Raw genomic sequence first — 19734 nt, 5'->3', positions numbered from 1 at the left:
CCTGAAGGCGGGGAAATCGCTAAAGACAGACAGCCTCCTGCCCACTTCCCTCACTTCATGCGTAGGGAAACTGATGGAAACGATAGTCCGGGGCTGCCTCTCCGAGTATCTTGATAGCAAGAACACTTTTGCCGACACCATGTTCGGCTTGCGACCTCCCTAATCCGCACAAGGCATCTTTTTACAGCTTCATCGCGAGGTTCTCGAACCCATAGAACACCCACACAATGACAAAATTGTCCTAGCACTCGATTTTAAGGGTGCGTTTGACAATGGTAAACACGGCGTCTTATTAATGCATCTTAGCGAGATCAACTGCGGACCTCGTACATTCAACTGCATCAAACATTTCTTAACAGAACGCTTGGCCTATGTACGCATACAAGATACCTAGTACGGCTCGTTTGAGATGGGAACGCGGGACACACCACAAGCAGTGTGTTGTCCCCGCTTCTCTTTAATATTCCCATGATGCACCTCCCGGTACAGCTCGCGGGGTGTTCATCATGCACTGTACGCCGATTGGATCACTATCTGGGCTACTACGGGAAACATAGGAGAGATGGAGGAATGTCTGGAAGCTGAGGTGAGCACAGTAGACCACTATGCTACGCACTGCGGCCTGCAGTGCTCCACGTCCAAGTCTGAATTTGTGCATAGTCGACATTCTCCGAAATGCAAAATCCCTGTTCAGGTTTTTGTCGCCACTGGCCCCATCCGTGAAGCGGAGGAGCTCCGAATACTCGGTCTCTTCATTATTCAGCATCGCAAGGCAGACAAAACCCTTGCCAAACTCCGCAGACTCGGTGGCCAGGTGGGCCGAATGGTTCGCCGCGTTTCGAACAAGCCTTGCGGTGCGGCTTGTAACAAGTAAGGATGCCGTGCAGCTCGCCCATGCCTTCGTAACTATTTGAGTACTATACTCGACTCCTTACCTCCGCTTACGGAAACTTGGCGAAGATTGCTTGGAGGTTGTACTCCGCAAAATATTCAAGCCAGCCCTCGACCTCCATACCTCCACTTCCAAAGCACGACTACTCGCGTTGGGGCTAGTAAACACCCATAAGGAACTTCGCGAGGTGCATCTCGTTAACAAATACACATGTCTCGCCCAGACTGTGTCCGGTCGCCGCCTCTTGGACCGGCTACATATCAAACATGACCACCATACGATGGAGCGGGTTCGCGAGCCCGAACTGTGGAGACGCGCACTTTACGCTCGACCCCTTCCGACCAATACCCCTGCCACAGGGCAAATTTAATGTCATTCCCATCGAATGACATTCGCAACTAATGCCAGTAATCTGCTGCTACACGGCAACATTTAATGTCATTCACATCGAATCACATTCGCCATCGAATGAGTTTGGGGAACTCATTCGCATTCGATCTCGAACCGAATGTGTACTCTAGACACCAGATACGCAACAAAAACAAGCGACGCAAAAAATAAAAATAGCAAGCGCACTGCCAAAGTTCTAATTGTATTTATTTAGTTCTGCTAAATAAATATTAATTTTGGCGCGAACCTCTTGATACTAGAAGCTGTCGTGGATAGCTTCTACTCTCGGTCCCAGCAGAAACCAACGGCACCGGCCGACCGTGAAGCAGGGCCTTTCTCGCGACCGTTAATCATTTTGGGTTGCGTGTTTCTTCCTGGTTGGCGTCCAGTGTTCGTTTAGGTCGCAGGTACTTAAAGATGTAACCGAGCCCTTCCCCTTTTCGAAGTTATTTTCAGGCTCCGCGCGAATCCGCGCACCGCCGCGTGAGCCATTTTGTTTGTTTACATTTATCGGATTTGTGGTTGAATTTGGACTTGGCTTGGCTTTTTATGGCTTAAGTGCTGGAGAATTGCCGGAATTAAAATTTTAAGCTTATATTATCGTACAGAAATGTCTTCACCCGCTTTAGAAACACCACATAACAATTTCGAACATCTTTTATGTGCGCTGATGTCTTCAAATTGTACTATTTTTTTTTCAATGTTCATTTAGGTCGGAGGTACTTAAAGATGTAACCGAGCCCTTCACCTTTTCCAAGTTATTTCCACGCTCCGCGCGAATCCGCGCGCCTCCGCGTGAGCCATTTTGTTTGTTTACATTTATCGGATTTGTGGTTGACTTTGGACTTGGCTTGGCTTTTTATGACTTAAGTGCTGGAGAATTGCCGGAAATATTATTTTAAACTTATATTATTGCACAGAAATGTTCTCATCCGCTTTAGAAACACCACATAACAATATCAAACATATTTTATGTGCGCTGATGTCTTTCAATTGTATTATTTTTTCACAGATCGTCACTGCCATCAGTTTCGGATGACATTATTTTTTACCGTGTAGGACCGAAGGCGACCAAATGACATTCGATGCATCGAATCACATTCGGTTAGAATGAAATTAAATTTGCCGTGTGGCAGGGGTATAAGATCAACAAGGAGGACCATAATGGCCGGCGCTGGCGCGCGCGCTTTGTCGGCGCGCCGGCATGTCGAAAACATAATTTTTGACATGTTTGTACTATTCCCTCCCAAGGGGGCGTTGTGGATGTTTCCATTTGTGTGGTTGTACATAATATATTTTCTAAATTCAACTGTAGCTTTAACTTCAACTACTCGAACCCAAACTGCGGTTTGTTTACGTGTCCTTTGGCTGTTATGTATGACCCCCAGAAAACCGCCTGCACTCAGTTAATAAAAAAAAAAAAATTGGCAGTGGTTTATCTCTGGCTGAACCTGGAGTGACTCGATAGCTACATCTGTCCGAGTGGAACTTGCTCAGTGGAATTGCAAAGTCGGTCTTTCGTCGCCCCGTTCCGCTGGGCGTTCCTTCTTCATCTTCGTCCCACTTGACATGGCGCATTCGCACAGCCGTGGCAGCTGTTTTGCCGGCGCGCCGCTGGCAGCAGCAGCTGCTGCGCACCACGTGCGAACCACGTGATCAGCCACGCGCCGCGCCGCCGGCAGCTGCTCCGCACAACGTGACAGCGTGACGGCACCCTCACCGCCACGGCGCCTCCACGCTGAAGGCTCGAAATTCTACCGTAATGTAGCTATCGCTACAAAAAACTGGCCGTATAGTGAAACAATCTGCTGCTGTGAGCTGTTGCAGCATGGTTAGTCTCAAAATAAAGTGCGTAAAAGTAAGGTGGAGGTTGAGGCACGCACGCATGGATTTTGGTGGTCAAGGAACCCTCAAATCCACTCCAAGAAAGTAAAGGTTTCCGCGAAAGCCAGTTTGAGAAGCCCCGTTCTAGATTTACATGTGAGACACAGTGACAGCTACTGAAAGTTCTTGCAGAATCAAAAATAACAGCTTTAAAATTGGGGACGAAGGGTAGAAAACAGAGGACAAGCGCTCTTATCTTTAAAAATGTATTACCAACTCGCCCGCATAGCTATGGCGTAGTTCTTCCAGAGTTTTAGTAATCAATAATTTTTTATTTTTCATTTATTTGCTTACAAATGTACTGCAGGCCATTTTTTTGCCCCTAGTAGAAGGGACAATAACTGAGTGACTTGAGCAACATCACGACGCATGTAGTGTTAAGAAAAGAACAAAAACAAGCTACAAAGTAAAGTGCACAAAGAACTGTATAAAAGAGCATCAAATTCTAAACAACCAGAACAGACGGTCTACTTAGCAGCCACATTTGTTGACTCGAAAACACTAAGGAGCACTGCATACCTCTCACTGATCTTGCAGAAAAAAACTGCTGTTAAACAATTTTGTATGAGTGAAAATAGGTTTTAAAGAGGATTTACAACCTTCATGCATAAAGTTTTAAGACTAGTTTATTTTCTTCTCTGGAAATGATCCCTCAAAACAAATTCATATAACTTCGTTTTCAGCTGCTTGAGACTATTGCCTCTTTGGTTCTGTTGATGCGCAACTTTTCTCCTGTATGGCTGATATACTTTTTTCGCTTTTGTATAAGTTTTTGTGCATTTCTCGTATTTTTGTTACATGAAGCATAGTTGTTTTTTTACTTTTATCACTTTTTGTGAATTGCGATATGGTATCTGAACTCACCTGTCGTTTTATTTTGCTGTACTTTACTACGTTTTTTCATTTCTAACCTATTCTGCACAAACTTCTGTATTTGACCCCCTTACACAATTGTTCCTTTGCATATTTAACGATCCTCTGCCGGGATGTCTCATTTCTTGCTGCTATCTATACATCAATATCGTTATAACTTCTTCCAGAAATTCTTTTCCACCAGCTGTTTTTTGAACTCCAGTCATGAGTCAACAGTCGTGGCGCGTGTTTCTTTGACACGCACCCCTTGCGAATTTCCTTCCCTAATAAACAGTATATATTCTACTACTACTGCTGCTACCACCACCGCCTATCCCCATGTGCAATGAATACAGCACGAGAAGTAATCGCAAGCTTGCATGTTGGTTAATTAAGGCATACATGTATGCTCAGAAATCTAAAGAAATCTAAGTGTAGTGACTGCATGTACTGGACAGAACTGAAGCGGGAATTGGCGAGAAGAACGGCACAAGAAAACAAAGATTGCTGGCGGTTTAACAATTGCTGTGCTGGAAATATAGTGCGAAGGCACGGTTTTTTGCAGGTGGATACCGGGCACCGCCACTCAGAGCGATCGTGAATCGAGACGTCCACGAGGCGGCAGCTGCGCCCCCTTTCCTCAAAATTAACGGAGTGTAAACCTTCCGCTGGTTTGATAAAACGAAAGGTGCACAACTGCCAGAATTTGTAGGTGGATGCCACCGTCTACAGTCCCGCCGCCGCGCGTGCTGGCTCATGTGGTTATGGCGACTACTGAGCCCGAGTTCCCGGGTTCGACTGCTGCTGCCGCGTTTCGATGGAAGTGAGACGCTAAGGCGGCCGTGTGCTGTGCGATGTGGTCGAAATTATTATGGAGTCCTCCATTCTACGTGCGACAGACGTTTTTCGCCGTTCTTCTACGCCGTTACGTCGCGGTCCGGGTGTCCACGGAGAATGAGAGACAATACTGCGCTATGTCCTGTCCCAAAAGGAGGAAGAGGATAGAATATAAACTTCATTATCGGCGACAAATGTAGTAGGGGCCCAGTATATAAATATATTGCTTGCCGTTGCTGACAGAAGGAATGAAAAGGAATGTGCACGGGCCTGTCCACTGGTTCAAGCTGAGCCACGATCGCTGCCACGTGCTGAAAGTAGGAGAGTTGAAAGATAGGAGAGCAAAGATTCAAAGAAAAGACGCACGTGTGCTATTATATCCTGTACCGATCACGGAGGCAGTGCAATACTCCGCTCTATCACTTTCATCGCACAACACTGAGCGGAGAAGGAGAGACAGAGGGGCCAACGACAGAAAGTAAGTGACAGAGAACGGGGCAGGCGGAAGCTCGCCCGAAAGAAACTTCCCTTCTGCTTTTTGCTCATTTTACCCGCTATCGAGACATGCCTGCTCCATCGCACGCCTACGTCGAATACCGTGACGGCGGGGGAGCTGTAGTATCAGTGGTCATGATAGAGAATTATACTCCAAAAGACGTGAATGAAGATGCGAAGAGCAAAATGGGGTTTTGGAGCTCAACTGTTGAGGGTCGGGAATTTGAAGAATCTGAATTTGCCACATCATTTTTCTCCCGTACTGCAGCAGACTGGAACGACCTACCCAACGACATCGCAGCCATCACATGCTTATCCAACTTTGCCAATAATGTTACCAATCATGTTTTGTCGTGTTAACACTTGCTTAACAAAATATATGAACCCACCTCTTATGTAATACCCCTCGTGGGTCTTTAAGGTAATAAAAGGAAATGAAATGAAATGAAGAAGGCCATTATCTCGGCGACGTCGTAGTGTTGAGAGGTAAGTCCGGATTCCATACATAACGTACATAGTACGGAGGACAAAAGTTTCTGGGACGCTAGGTGTAGGAAAAACGTTTATTGTAGCTGCACGTACCTCGCTACGCAGTCACCTCAAATATTGTGAAGAGAGAAAGTAGCATATAAGCCTTTAATACTTTCTGGAATATCAAGCTACTGGGTAGTGAGGTGTAGCTACAATAAACGTTTTTCCTACAACTCGTGTCCCCCGCCGCGGTGGCTCAGTGGTTAGGGCGCTCGACTACTGTTCCGGAGTTCCCGGGTTCGAACCCGATCGCGGCGGCTGCGTTTTTATGGAGGAAAAACGCTAAGGCGCCCGTGTGCTGTGCGATGTCAGTGCACGTTAAAGATCCCCAGGTGGTCGAAATTATTCCGGAGCCCTCCACTACGGCACCTCCTTCTTCCTTTCTTCTTTCACTCCCTCCTTTATCCCTTCCCTTACGGCGCGGTTCAGGTGTCCAAAAATATATGAGACAGATACTGCGCCATTTCCTTTCCCCAAAAACCAATTAAAAAAAAAACTCGTGTCTCAGAAATTTTGTTCGCGGCAGTACGTGTCGTGCCTTTGAGAATGCTTTGCTATGTGAATGTTTTATCACGCCTGTGTACGACGTTTCTCCGCGCAAATTGGCGAGCGTATATATACGTGAGCAATAATTGGGAGCAAAATTCTTGCACAGAATTGCGGATTTTCATGTTATTTCTGCAGGAATTTTCAGGGTGAGTTTTGGATATCCCATGCTAAAAGGAAATTTAGTGAGAAAACTGTGCCTGTCACAGATAACTGCAGAGTAATATATAAATGAGTGGCCGAGCTTTTGCTCCTTGCCGTATTGCTCACGACGGTACTCTGAGTGGTTCCTGAGTCACAGATAGTTTTGAGGGCAGATTTAGGGGTTGAAAGCGGTGCTTGGGGGCTGCTGCTCTGGTTTTTCTATGTAAAAGTATTAGCTTGGGGAGAAATATGAGGGCGTCTGCCTCCCCCCGCACGCCAACCCTGTTTAAATCCGCCTCTCGACTGTGAAGCTTATCGGAGCGCTGTCGCGGCGTACTGCTGATCGAATGAAATGAAGTCGTAGCTCACCTTCACAGCTAGTTCGGTGATATATCTAAGCGTATACTCTTGGATTATCGCTTCTTTTTGCAGCAGTACCACCTAATTGAGCGTTCTGTTATGCCAGCTCATGTATAAACTCTGTTTGAAGCTCGTATTAACGGAATTGAAACTACATTTAATTTCTTTCGTTGTTCTGGACGATGCGAACTGGTGCGAAGCCGGCGATACATTGAGTGCTGCTTGTAGTCAGAGTTGTTTACTGAATTTAGTTTTTCAATCCTGTTTCGGAGGTCGAAAATCCTTAATGTTTCCTTAAAACGTGTTGGTTGCTTAAATGCACATAAAAGGTGCATTTCAAGAGTCACTCTGATTCCTTCATTACGCAGCATTATCAACTTTTCCCTGTGTTGTATTTTGGTGCTGTACTGGCGTGAATATATGCAGGTGTGCCAGCGTCGCGTTACTGTTTTATTTTAATATATGTTTGCATTTCAGCATGAGGAATGGCGCATTTTAATTGTAACTGACTCATGCTGCAAATATCTGCAATGCAGACACTGAAGTTTACTTAAATAACTATTTCTTTTCTCGTGTTGTGCATTGCTAGGCATAACTGATTTGCTGGCATTTTTGCTTCAGTTCAACGTTCTCGATCTCTACCTGCCTGAGTTGCAGTTCGAAATCGAGACGAGAGCCTTGAGACAGCAGCCTGGCACTCTAGGCCCCAGGCCAGTGGAGACCCCAGCTCGATCCATGCAGCCTGCGCCATCAAGAATAGTAAGACAGTTGTTTACTGAATTTTTTTAAATTCTTGCTTCACAATGCACTGTTTCTATGGGAGGGTGCGAATCCTTAATGTTTCCTTGAGACATCTCGAATACTTAATTGCACATGAAACGTTTATGGGCAAAAAACTTTTGCTAGTGAGCCTTCTTCTTGCAAATGATGCATCAGACTTCAGTACACATAGATGACTTTGTGGTCTTCCCCTATGTCTGCTGAATAGTTTATAATTTAAATTTCTTATGATGCTGTTCTAATTTTGAGAACCAAATGCTGGCTGTGATTCATAAGATGTTGAAGTCATGTGAGGCAAAAAAACTACAGTATAGTCGATGATGGATACTTTTACTTCACTACAATGCTTACGCCAGCCTGCTTCAAAAGCAGGAATGACAATCAACAAAAACTAGGTATCAGTAGTTATGTAGAATTTCTTCATGCCTCTGCACCTCTTAAACATCACAGCGCTCAGTTGATGAAACCTAAACTGAAACGACAAGAGAAAAGAAATCCATTTATATATTATTGAATGGTCACAGGCGAGTACCACATTGTGAATCCCATTTTAATGTCTTATGCATCGTTACAGAGAAACGATGCAACTAAAATTTGCTAAAGGTCAAGTATTATTTCAGGGTCTAATGTCCACTGGGTAAGTCCAATGTTAAGCTGGGCAGCAAAAAGCCTAATAGGGGTTTGACAAGACCTGCACTCTAACTAGGTGATGCCCCAGTCGCTAAATAGTCTTTGCATCACCTAAAATACGGTTTTGCAGATAACGTTCAGCGGCACTTGTGAGTTTAAAAGCCAGTGGCAGTATAAACACAGCATACTTGGGTATTTCGTAATGTTTGAGATTATGGCTGTGATATCCTTGAAAATACTATCAGATGTAACAAATGATGTCTTTTTGTTGTCCAGGCCATTCACAGCAATTTGGCAGTAATCGTGTAGAGGGGAGATTATAGACGAAATTTATTTGGTACTGTGATGACATTCGAGCATATGTTTATTTAGGGAAGAGTGGTAGACATCTTTTTTCGCATTCGATTAAGGTGTCAGTAGGCTATGCAAAAGCACCGGCTACCAACATTTTACTTGATTCGTGACGCCATCGTACTTGAACAAGGCTTATACTCCTGCTACACGGATTTCTCGAATGCCTTTCGACCACTTGTCATACGACTCAACAGCCAAACTTACGCTGCCACACCAAGTTTTTCAGTGGGTTTCGGTTCGGATGACATTCAAGGAGACGGAGCTCTGTGGAGGCATTCAAGATTTTTGAATGCCTTTGAAAAGCGAACACAGCCCATTGAACCAATAGCCGTCACTGTCGTTTCGCCTCTGTGGTTTTTGGTTTTGATATCTGCTGCTCTCTTTTTCTCCTGTTTCTTCCATTATTGTTATTCAAGGTCTACTAAAACGAATTAGAAAGTAGCTCATGAACTAGCTGGTGAACTCGCCGGTGAGTGCTTGCAGATAATAATACTGCGCTGAACATTTACTGCAGGAGCTTGAAATTTCCTCAGGAGTGCATTGATGCAGGTGACTGGACTCACAAACAGCTAATGCTCATTTGCATGACATAAACACAATCTGCGGTGAGGTTCTATTAAATAACCTATTTTTCTTTGTATCGACTGTATCTGTTCTTGCTTACCCAATACGATAATCTGTAAGAAGTGTTGATACGATTGCCTGCCTGGCAAACACGTGACAGCCGAAATGATGACATCGCACAGTACCAGCGCTTCTTGCTAATTGTCCCTGGTTTCTTTGACGAAAGCAATAGTTTATGTTAAGTCGCTTTACCCAAAAATATGTTCACAAGTCATCTGCTTAGTTAAAATGGCCTAATTGAGTTGTTAGCCACAAGCGAAGGTGACGACTGCTGCTGGCAGCCTAAAGCATTGCTTGGTACTCTGGGTCACACCGGCGCTTCTGAAATAGTCGATTTCCGGTCGAAGTAAGGATTTCAGTGTTGTAAAAACTACACTCGATGGCCATTTGCATTTTCTGAAACTCGTGATCTCGCTCGCCACTACCTCTAAAACTGCACACCAAACCCTGCAGCCTGCTTAGGCTTAGTCGCCGCAAAAGGGCGTTGTTACTGAATAAAATTTTAAAATTCGACAATAACTTATCACTGGTGAGTGCTAATGTGTGCATGTAAATTTAGCCGCTTGTTGCACTTATTTCCGGTACGAATGAGGTACAGCCATGCGTGGATATATTCACATCATCGCCTCATCAGTGGGAAGTTTTCACCCGGTCGCCAGTCTGCCGAGAACATGAAGGATGATCGGCCACGGCTTGGATTTATCATTGTGTTTGGCCTAAGAAGCATGGTACACTACAATGATATGCTGCTGTTGATCAGTGTAGTGTGAGACTAATGCGATGGTTACCGCTGATGTCATCGTTGTACACTGAAGTTGAAGCTTTCGCACGCGTTTCGAAAATGTTGTGCAGCACAGCACAAAACCGTCGAGTCCGAATGCCATTCAACTCGGATGCCAGTCGAACTACAATGTAGCACAGGTATTAGCTATGTCAGTCTATCATGTTTTCAATAGATGAGGAAGCGTAACCAGAAAAGGAAGGCGTAGGCATTGTGTGCGGCATATGAGAGGCAAAGGGTTGCTGGCAAGAATCCTCATATGGGCAGCTGCATGTAACTGATGAAGTTCAAAATGTGCATATGGGGATTTTGAAAGTTTGACAGTAGTATGTGTAATAGCGAGGGTTTTTAGCGAAATGAATGTGGATAACTGGAGAAACTGTGTAGCTGCTAGGAGGCACAGGTGGGAGGCACAAGAAGGCAGATTATGGCGTCAGGTGCGTGGCAGAGAGAGTTGACAGTACACAGGCGATGCATAATAGGATCATGCAGTTTCGATGAAAGTGGGAGTGTAGGCTGTGCTCTCAGAAGGAATGAAATGCAAACAAGATAGTTGAGCTACGAAGAAGAAAATAAGCTCATAGAGAAGGTAAACTGAATACTAGCTCAGGTTATTTCGAAGGTGTGAAGACTCTTCTCCGCAAGTGTTCATCAGCCTCGCTTGTATTTGCTCTCGAAGAGCTAACACATTGGTGCTTTTGTGTTGACACCTCAGCTTCTGTGTTTGCATTTTCTATCGTCGCTGATAGTAAATTTGTGCTGCCTGTGGATGCCATGCTAGTTTTTAGAAATGCGCTGCAATGTATTAGCCATCGTGTTTTCGACTGAATGTGCCGATATTTCTTGAAGATACAGGCACTGAAGTTCAAGAAATTTGTTTTGTTTTGGTGGACAACATGCCTGCTTTTCTTTGTAAGGAAGTGCTACTGTTAATTTCAGGAACCTGCTACGGTTGCCTGTATGGCAGATAACCTGGATGCCCCTTTGTTCACGGAGGTAACGGCAAGATGGCGTTTTTTTATTCTGCCTGCAGGCAAACTGTCATGCTTTACATCACATTTGCCTCTAAAGATTGCATTTTCACCAAAACCGTTTCTCATTAATCGAAATGAATTTTCCTCTGCAGTTCCACATAGGCAGTGGATATATGCTTTGCGTCGACAGATGGACATGGAAAAATGTTGCAAAAAGTGACGGCCTGTTTTCTAGATATCTTATGCACTGCCTGTGGCAACTGGCCACCATTAAGAATAGGAGCGTCACGGGAAAAATCTGCATGCGAAGCTAAACTTGGAGTTCAAGTTAAGCCACCCCTCACCCCGAGAAGCTTGGTGGTGTTCAGAGTGAGTGGTTTATATTCATTGGTATTTTAATTTAACTTACCAAAAGAGAATAAAGACTCAGAACTTAAAGCTGTCTAGAGTAATTGTGAAATTTTTTCGGGGGCGACCTAGTGCCGTTGATTTGCGTAGTTCATACTTTTTTATCTCTTAATGAACGGTTAGTGCTTGCATTCATGGACGCTAATTGGAATTGTAATTTTAAGTGGAGCTTCACGTGGTTTTTGTTGTTTTTGGAAGGTACCTGAATTTTAGCTTGACAGAAACTAAATCGGAATTTCAGATTCCATATTAAAAATTCGTTATTCAGTAGTTTGACTTCTTGTAATATCAGCAAGAAATGAAACGCGAACAAGACAATTTAGCCACGAACAGCAAAATAAGAAACTCGTAGCTAGGGGAAGCTCAACACCAGCTCAGCTAACTTTAACTTCGAAGGGGCAAAGACTCTTCTTGAGGAGTGTTAATCAACCTCGCCTGTATTTTCATTTCAGGAGCTAATATGTTGTTGTTTTTGTGTCGCCACCACATTTTTCTTGTTTCCGTTTGATTCGTTGCTGATAGTACATGGTTTACTGTGTATAACTATAAAATAATGCCATATTTTTGGCAGTGGCGCAAGTACATTGTGTTCAGTTTTATTTATTTAATACAGCGTCATTGTTATTCATCTGAAGAACACTAGATGAGTCTTTCATAACAGTACTTTCATAGCACTGGAAACTGCACGTGTGAAGAAAGTCCAGATGGTCCAGTCTCCACCTTCAGCCTGTAAGTGAAATTACTTGTACAGTTTGCCGTTAGGAATGGATACATTCAGTTACTATTATTATTCTCACGCGTCAACTTCTGTAATGTGTTACACATGAATGTGCGGCCTGCTAGTGAAATTACTGCGATGAAGGCGAAATTCTCGAGGCGCATTAAAGAACCACAGGTGGTTGAAATTTCTGAAGCCCTTCACTACGGTGCCCCTCATAGCCCGAGTGGCTTTGGGACGTTAAACCTCCTAAACAAACCAATTTGACTGTCGTGACTAATGCATTATATTGCTTTTTTTATTTCCATGTGTAAATATCTGTAATGCGTTATAAATATATACCTACTTAATTGTTTTTGAAAGTATTGACTGACTTCTTTAGGTTATGTTTATTATGTGCTGGTGCCTATGGCTAGTTCGTCGCCAGGAACGCGGACCCAGGGATCACTGATGGCGACCGGCTGAAAGCCTTGAACAGGCGCCTGGCTACGTTACTTCGGGACGTAGCCGGGCCATGAGATATGCACTATCTGGGGCAAAAGTAACTAATCCTCCTTCCAAGCCTCGAACCCCGTCTGCATGCAGCGTGGCTTGATTTTGAACTTAGAGGAGGTCAGTTACTTTTGCTCCTAACAGTACACGCAGAAATTACTAGTGAGTGTAAGAAATAAAAGCAACAGTGCTCATGAGTATAAATTATTGATGTCAGTTGAACACACATGCTGGGAATGAATTCCAAGCACAGCTTTGAATAATTGTGGTGCGGCTTGTCTGCAAAAAAACAGCGTGTATATGCTCCATTCATTTCGAAGTTCGTGCTTGCTATAGCTGAAACTGATTTTATTCCTGCATTGTGTCCCATACACTGCTCTAATATGGGAACTTATTTGGCGGTTTCCACAAATAACGGGCCTATGCCACAAGGAATCTGCAGCAAACCCATGGGAGCCCAGTAGGTTTAAATGAAGAAGGAATTATGAGAGGCATACGATTATGAGAGACATGACTAAGAGATGAAAGGCATACGAGTAAGAGACGAGAGGGATATGATTACGATGTCTGCGAGAGGCCTAAGAGTATGAGGTGGATAACAAACATACGAACACGAGGAGTATGAGAGGCTTATGAGTAAATCGTATCAATAACATCGTACAAAACCTCTCGTACTAAACTCGTTCTGTTTATTGAGAAGAATACTTTTGCACTACCCGAGAGGCGAAGTCCCTACCCAATTATAAAGGACAACCTAACCCCGACCTGGACGCTGACATAACAATGGCGGAAATGAGAGCAGCCCTACTTAAGATACGCACGACATCCGCTCCGGGAGAGGACGGCAATAACAATAAGACACTCAGAAATCTAGACGACGCTTCCATCACAGCCCTCAAGGACTTGGCGAACGAGTGTTGGAAGGAGAGAATACTCGCAGCCTCTTTGAAACATGCCATCGTTAAATTCATCCCAGAACCAGGAAAAAAGCTTGCGTTCAAAAACCTCAGACCTATTTCGCTTGCTTCTTGAATACGAAAACTGATAGACCACGTCATACTAGGCAGACTGCAGTCCCACATGCACTAACAAAATTTATATCCAAACGCCGCGGTGGCTCAGTGGTTAGGGCGCTTGACTACTGATCCGGAGTTCCCGGGTTCGTACCCGACCGCGTGGCGGCTGCGTTTTTATGGAGGAAAAACGCTAAGGCGCCCGTGTGCTGTGCGATGTCAGTGCACGTTAAAGATCCCCAGGTGGTCGAAATTATTCCGGAGCCCTCCACTACGGCACCTCTCTCTTCCTTTCTTCTTTCACTCCCTCCTTTACCCTTCCCTTACGGCGCGGTTCAGGTGTCCAACGATATATGAGACAGATACTGCGCCATTTCCTTTCCCGCCAAAACCAATTATTAATATTATTATTAACAACATGGTCGGCTTTAGACCACGTTTATTAACACAGGGTATGATGCCCAGACTAGCAAAGAAAGTCTTATCTCAGGAGCAAGAAAAGAGCAAAGGGCAGTCCTAGCTCTATATTTAACCATAGTATTTGATAACGTCAAAAACAAAGCAATCCCAGATTCTCTATCACCATTGAATTTAGGCGAAATAATTTTCAACTACATAAAGAACTTTCTTCCGATAGAACAGCTAAAATGCAAATTGGCAGAATCAAATGCGGCACCTTCAGTTTAGGAGAAAGTAAGTGAAATAGAGGAACGTCGCAAGGATGGTTCCACTCCCCCTTCTTATTCAATTTAACTGTCATGAAAATGGCACACGGACTCTCCAAAATTCGAGACCTAGAACAGTCTTTGTGCGCGGACGATACCACAGTTTCCACCTAGGGGAGTATCGGCAAGATACAAGATAAGCTACAACAAGCGGCAGTTGTAGTAGTAGAGTAGGCACAAGTCGCGGGACTTGAGTGTTCTGCTCCAAAGTCTGAAATACTCATCCTACACCCAAAGCGTCAAAGAAAGAATAAAGTGCCTGAGATCAAAATCTACGCGGAAGGGACAGCCATCCCAGAAGTGGAAACACTAAGAATCTTGAGAATGCTGATAGAGCGAAACCAATAAACGACGAACTAATAACGAAAATGAGAAACATCGTCAAATAAATCTCCCTCCTCATCAGATGCATCGCTAATAGGCGAGGAGAAGTTACAAAATCCGAGACGAGGAAACTAATTCAAGCCTTCGTTCTCAGCAGTCATCTACTCTACACCATACGTCACACTCACTGTCAAAGAGACGACCTGGATTCTCTAATTCGACAATCCTACAAAATTGCGCTCAACCTCCCTCCTCATACCCCAAATGAAAAACTACAGTTAGGACTTCACAATACCTTAGCGGAAATGATGGAAGCACACCTCATCGCACAATACGAAATAGTAACAGGCACTGAAACGGGACGTTTCATCAGAAAGAAGGCAAGAACACAATATGAAGGAATCCGTGCACACACCTTGCCAATTCCAAGACACGGGACGAACACTTAATAGTTCATCCTCTGCCTAAAAACAGGCATCCACACTATGATACGGACAGAAGAAAGGCTAGGGAGCAAAAACGTCACGAAAGATTTTCAGTTCACGAAGACACGGCACATGTGCACGTGGCAGAACATGCGGATCGAGACGCTTTTTCCTGGAAGTTATCGATCATCGAGGATCTCCCCTCGCATCGGCGAAAATCGTTCAAACATTTTCCGGAGGAGGCCGGAGAAGCTGCCATAGCATTAGCCAATACCTCCACCACTGCCAAATACATCACCAGCGACTGTATAACCGCAGTTCGAAACTTTGCCAAATGAAGGGCCACTCCGCAGTCAACAAAATATTTTAAAAATCTCAAATACCCGTCAGATCACATTGATCTGGGTTTCCACCACTTCGACCCATACTGGAAACGATGTAGCGCACGAATTTGCCCGAGGATTCGTAGTTAACCGGGAGGTGCGCTACCCCGAGCTACAGTCGGCTAAGGAGCGAGGGACGACCTACAAAAAATTACTACCCACTTCAAGAAAGACAAATCTTCCCAGAACCACATAGATCTCTAAGTAAAACACATGTCAGTTGATGGCAGCTCCAAACAGACACTTTCTTTAGTCCGTAAATGTACTCCATATGGTTCACAGACCAGTTCAGCACCGTCTGTTTTCTCCGTGGGCACCATAAGGCAGACACACCACACATCCTACGCTCATGTAATCAAGACAAGCCGTCGAAGAGTCAGCAGCTCTCTACACAATCGTAGTGGGAGGCCGCGCTGCTCAGCTCGGATACGGAGGTTAAACTCACAGTAACGGAGCGGGCCGAAGACGTCGCCAAACGACATCGTCAGCCTGCCACCTGGCGTCCAGCCTAGAAGAGGAGCCCACCGCGGGGAGGGGAACGTTACCCCAACCCGCGCCTAAGACCCCTTCTTTAATAAAGTTTAACTCCTCCTCCTACCCCACTGCTCTAGTCCTATCACAAGTAGGCAGCACTGCCCAACCAAGTTTCCAAGGTCGCGTAGATGGTCTCAGAGAGGTGTTGACAATATGCGAGCCCACAGAACGCTGCGCATTAGTGAGCGGCGAGCCGCCGCCACTACAGGCAACTACAGCGAGCTCGTAATATCAATCACACAGGCTGCAACGATGTTGACATTAGGTGCTACTGCTCTTACAAGCCTGAAAAATGCCACTGACGTAGCACAGAAAGCGGTAGGCTTCTCTGAATGAAGCTTATGATTAACAGGGGCCGCGGGATCCGAAAAACGCAAACAGCCCAAAAAGTACCGCGTCAGGGTTCGAGCCGGAGACGCGTCCCCCAGCAGAATACGTAAAATGCCCTTGAAAGCTAACAGCAAGGACGTGACGGAAAAAGTTAGAAAGGAAAAACTGCCTCTCTCCTTTGTTTGCCCAAGAAAAGCACGAGCCACAAGCTCAGTTCCGCCTGACCAAAATAAAAGGAAAACTGTAGGCTGCGTCATCTTATGACACGGAGGGGTGGTTTAACAATGTGGAAAAGGTACCAGAAGGCGTCCAGATGACACACTGAACCAGGTAGCGCCTCTCACCCAGAGGCATGTCAAATGTCTGCGCCCTCCGCACACGCGCCGTAATGCTCTCTACGACCGAAGGCCACACACCATCCCATATTCCAGCACAGTCGTAGGTCATGCCCAAAATGCGCATCTGCACAAACCACTGCAAAGATATCGCAGATGTAATACGTGACTGAGGAGACTCCACAAAAATGTAACGACTATTCGAGTAATTAAAAGCAGACCCAGAGAAGGAGGTGGACTTACAATAATAGTTTAAAGCTTCATGCAGGCTGCATTCTTAAGCTAAGTAGAGTGATGCAATCTGCATAAGCGGTGACGCGTACTGCCTCACTGCCCAGCAAAGCCAGGCATCTAATTAGGGACTGGCGATTTACTGCCAAAAGGAAACGCTCTAATGATAAGACAAACAAAAGGGGGGAGCGGACAACCTTGACGGACGCCGCGGCCCACATCGAACGTTGAACTTTCCCGGCCATTGATGAACATAGTGCTTAAAGTATTCCTGTAAATCTGTTTAATGAGAAGCACGAAAGAGAAACCGAAAGCCTTCAGTGTACTGTAAATACATTCATGCTCTAAAAAGTCGAACGCCTTCTCGTGATTGAGGATAACAAGAAGACCCTGCGCGCCGCCGTATAGTATACTCTAGGATACCTCGCGTTACGGATGTTAAACTATGTATTTCACGACCCGCGTTGCAGCAAACCTGGTGGCAGTGAATGAGGGACGGGAGGAGAGCACGTAGATGGCGAACGAGTAATTTTGGTAACAATTTGTAATCTGAGTATTGCAGGGCGATAGGGCGCCAATCTACCGTACATGTCGACAAAGGAAAATTTTTAGGAATAAGGACAATGCCGCCTCTTTCAAATGATTCAGGAAAGAAAGGCTGAGTGAAGCAGATTTTTAACACATCATAGAAAATGGGGACAACAGTATGCCATGAATGCAAATAGAACTCCTCAGGAAGGCTATCTGGCCCAGGCGCTGAGCCTCGTTTCATAGAGTGACGCCTCCTTGATTGCACCTGATGTTAACAGAGGAATAGGCCATAATGAAGTTCAGCGAGAACCTGCGGCAAGCCTGCAAAATTGGGTGCCCGGAAACGTCATCGCGATCAACCAGAAGGAGCGACTGAGCAATATTCCGAAAGTGGCTGAACAACGCAAAAACGCCTGTCAAATAGCTAGGCCACCGCCCTGGCGCCAGATGTAAAACCAGAGGCACTTTGAGGGCACAACAGCTCCTGGCGCGCGAACCGAAGCTCCTCAGGATGAGCAGTTGGACGGCGTCGACAACGCCATGCAGCCGCTGGCAAAGAGGAGGCACGTAAAATACGCTGCAGACTCTACGAAAGTTGCTCTTTCCGGGCGCACATAAGCGGCGAAGGCGACGTTGTGCGCTGAGCGATACGCAGCGTCGCAGTCAGCACGCGCACCTCGTATGAGACGCTAGCCCCGAGGGCTCGACGAGAAGCGGTGCAATGGTGACATCACTGCTCCTTCAGACGGGGCGGATGCAAGGTTCCGGACGCGGCGGAAGGTACACGCTTTGCGTGCGCTCTACGACCTCTTCTTTTTTTTCAAATGATTAAGTGTGGGCCTAGATACTGAGGATGCCTGTATACTCTGCTTAGTGGTTCTGTTGTGTGCTGAGCAGTCTTTTGGTGCCTCCGCTCTGTTTTTAGTGGGCTTTTATCGCAATTCATGGTGGCGGTGACCTAGGCCTAACTCTGGAACACAGTCTAAGCGCCAGTGCCTGGAACGCCAGTACTCGGCGTTGAGCATGGCACAGTCGGGAGCTTCCGCCAGCTCTCAATCTGGATACAGCTACTTGAAACTGGCGAACGCCATATTACAGGCACAAGTTATGCTTCAATCCAGCGTCCCGGAGAACGAGTTGGATCAACCTGTCTAAAATGATCAGACCATGGGTGACGAAGATGGCACATTTACAACTTGGGAGCGTGGATACCCCAGCAAGCGCCACAAGATGACCCGTGAAGGCAGGGTGAGTCGTCCCCGTTTTGCACTGAGAATGGGGCCCACACAAAAGTTAAACGAAAGAGATATATGAGACAGATGCTGCGCCATTTCCTTTCCCCAAAAAAACAATTATTATTATTAAAGAAATATTCCTCGCAGCGCAATAGCCCAAGCTATAGAAATGATGGCATCGAAAGCTGAGTTAGCTGAGCCGGCAACGGAGCGCTGTGACGACGTCGCCAGCCGCATCGTTGTCACAGTTTATGATGAAGAGTATGCAGATAAGATGATGGCTGTAACTCGTCTCGCTTACAAAGATGGAAACGTTATTACCGCCGTTCCAATTAAGGTATAACGCGTAACTTATAAGAAAGAACGCCGTGCGCGCTGTCATCCGCATCGACCCGCAAGATGACAATGAAACGACATTTCAATGACCTCACTGCGAACAAGCAGAAATAATCAAAGCACAGAAGATGGCCAAAACTGATAAACTTATCATCACATTTAATGCAGATGCACTGCCAAAAGTAGTCAAGTACTGAATGGAGATTACAAGGACAGAGGAATATCGGCCGAAATGTGTGGTTGGCTATAACTGCCATAACATTGGCCCTTATGGCAAAGAGCTGCCTCGAGAACAGTGTGTGACAAGACTGCGGCCGCAGTCACACACCCGAGGAGGAGTGCGATGATAAGCCGTTTTCTCGTGCAAAAAATTGGGGCACATTTCGGTAAGCCTTGCCCCGCCAGAGTGCTACCAACTCCTTCTGAGACGCTGGCAACTGCTCCAGAGATGCCTGCATCCGGAGCGGCATCGCAAAAAGCAGGCGTTCGGTGGGCTGACGTAGCGGCTGGGAAACACTCAATATTGGCTCGTAATACTCAAGTTAATGCTGTACAAGGGAAAAACCTCGTCAACGCTCTTCGGCACGAGATAGCGCAGCTGCGCGCAGAAATAGTCTCTAAAGTCCCAGTCAACCAGGAA

Source organism: Amblyomma americanum, chromosome 9 (assembly GCF_052857255.1).
Source record: "Amblyomma americanum isolate KBUSLIRL-KWMA chromosome 9, ASM5285725v1, whole genome shotgun sequence".
NCBI classification, from domain to species: Eukaryota; Metazoa; Arthropoda; class Arachnida; order Ixodida; family Ixodidae; genus Amblyomma; species Amblyomma americanum.
Note: the sequence above shows the minus strand (reverse complement) of the source record.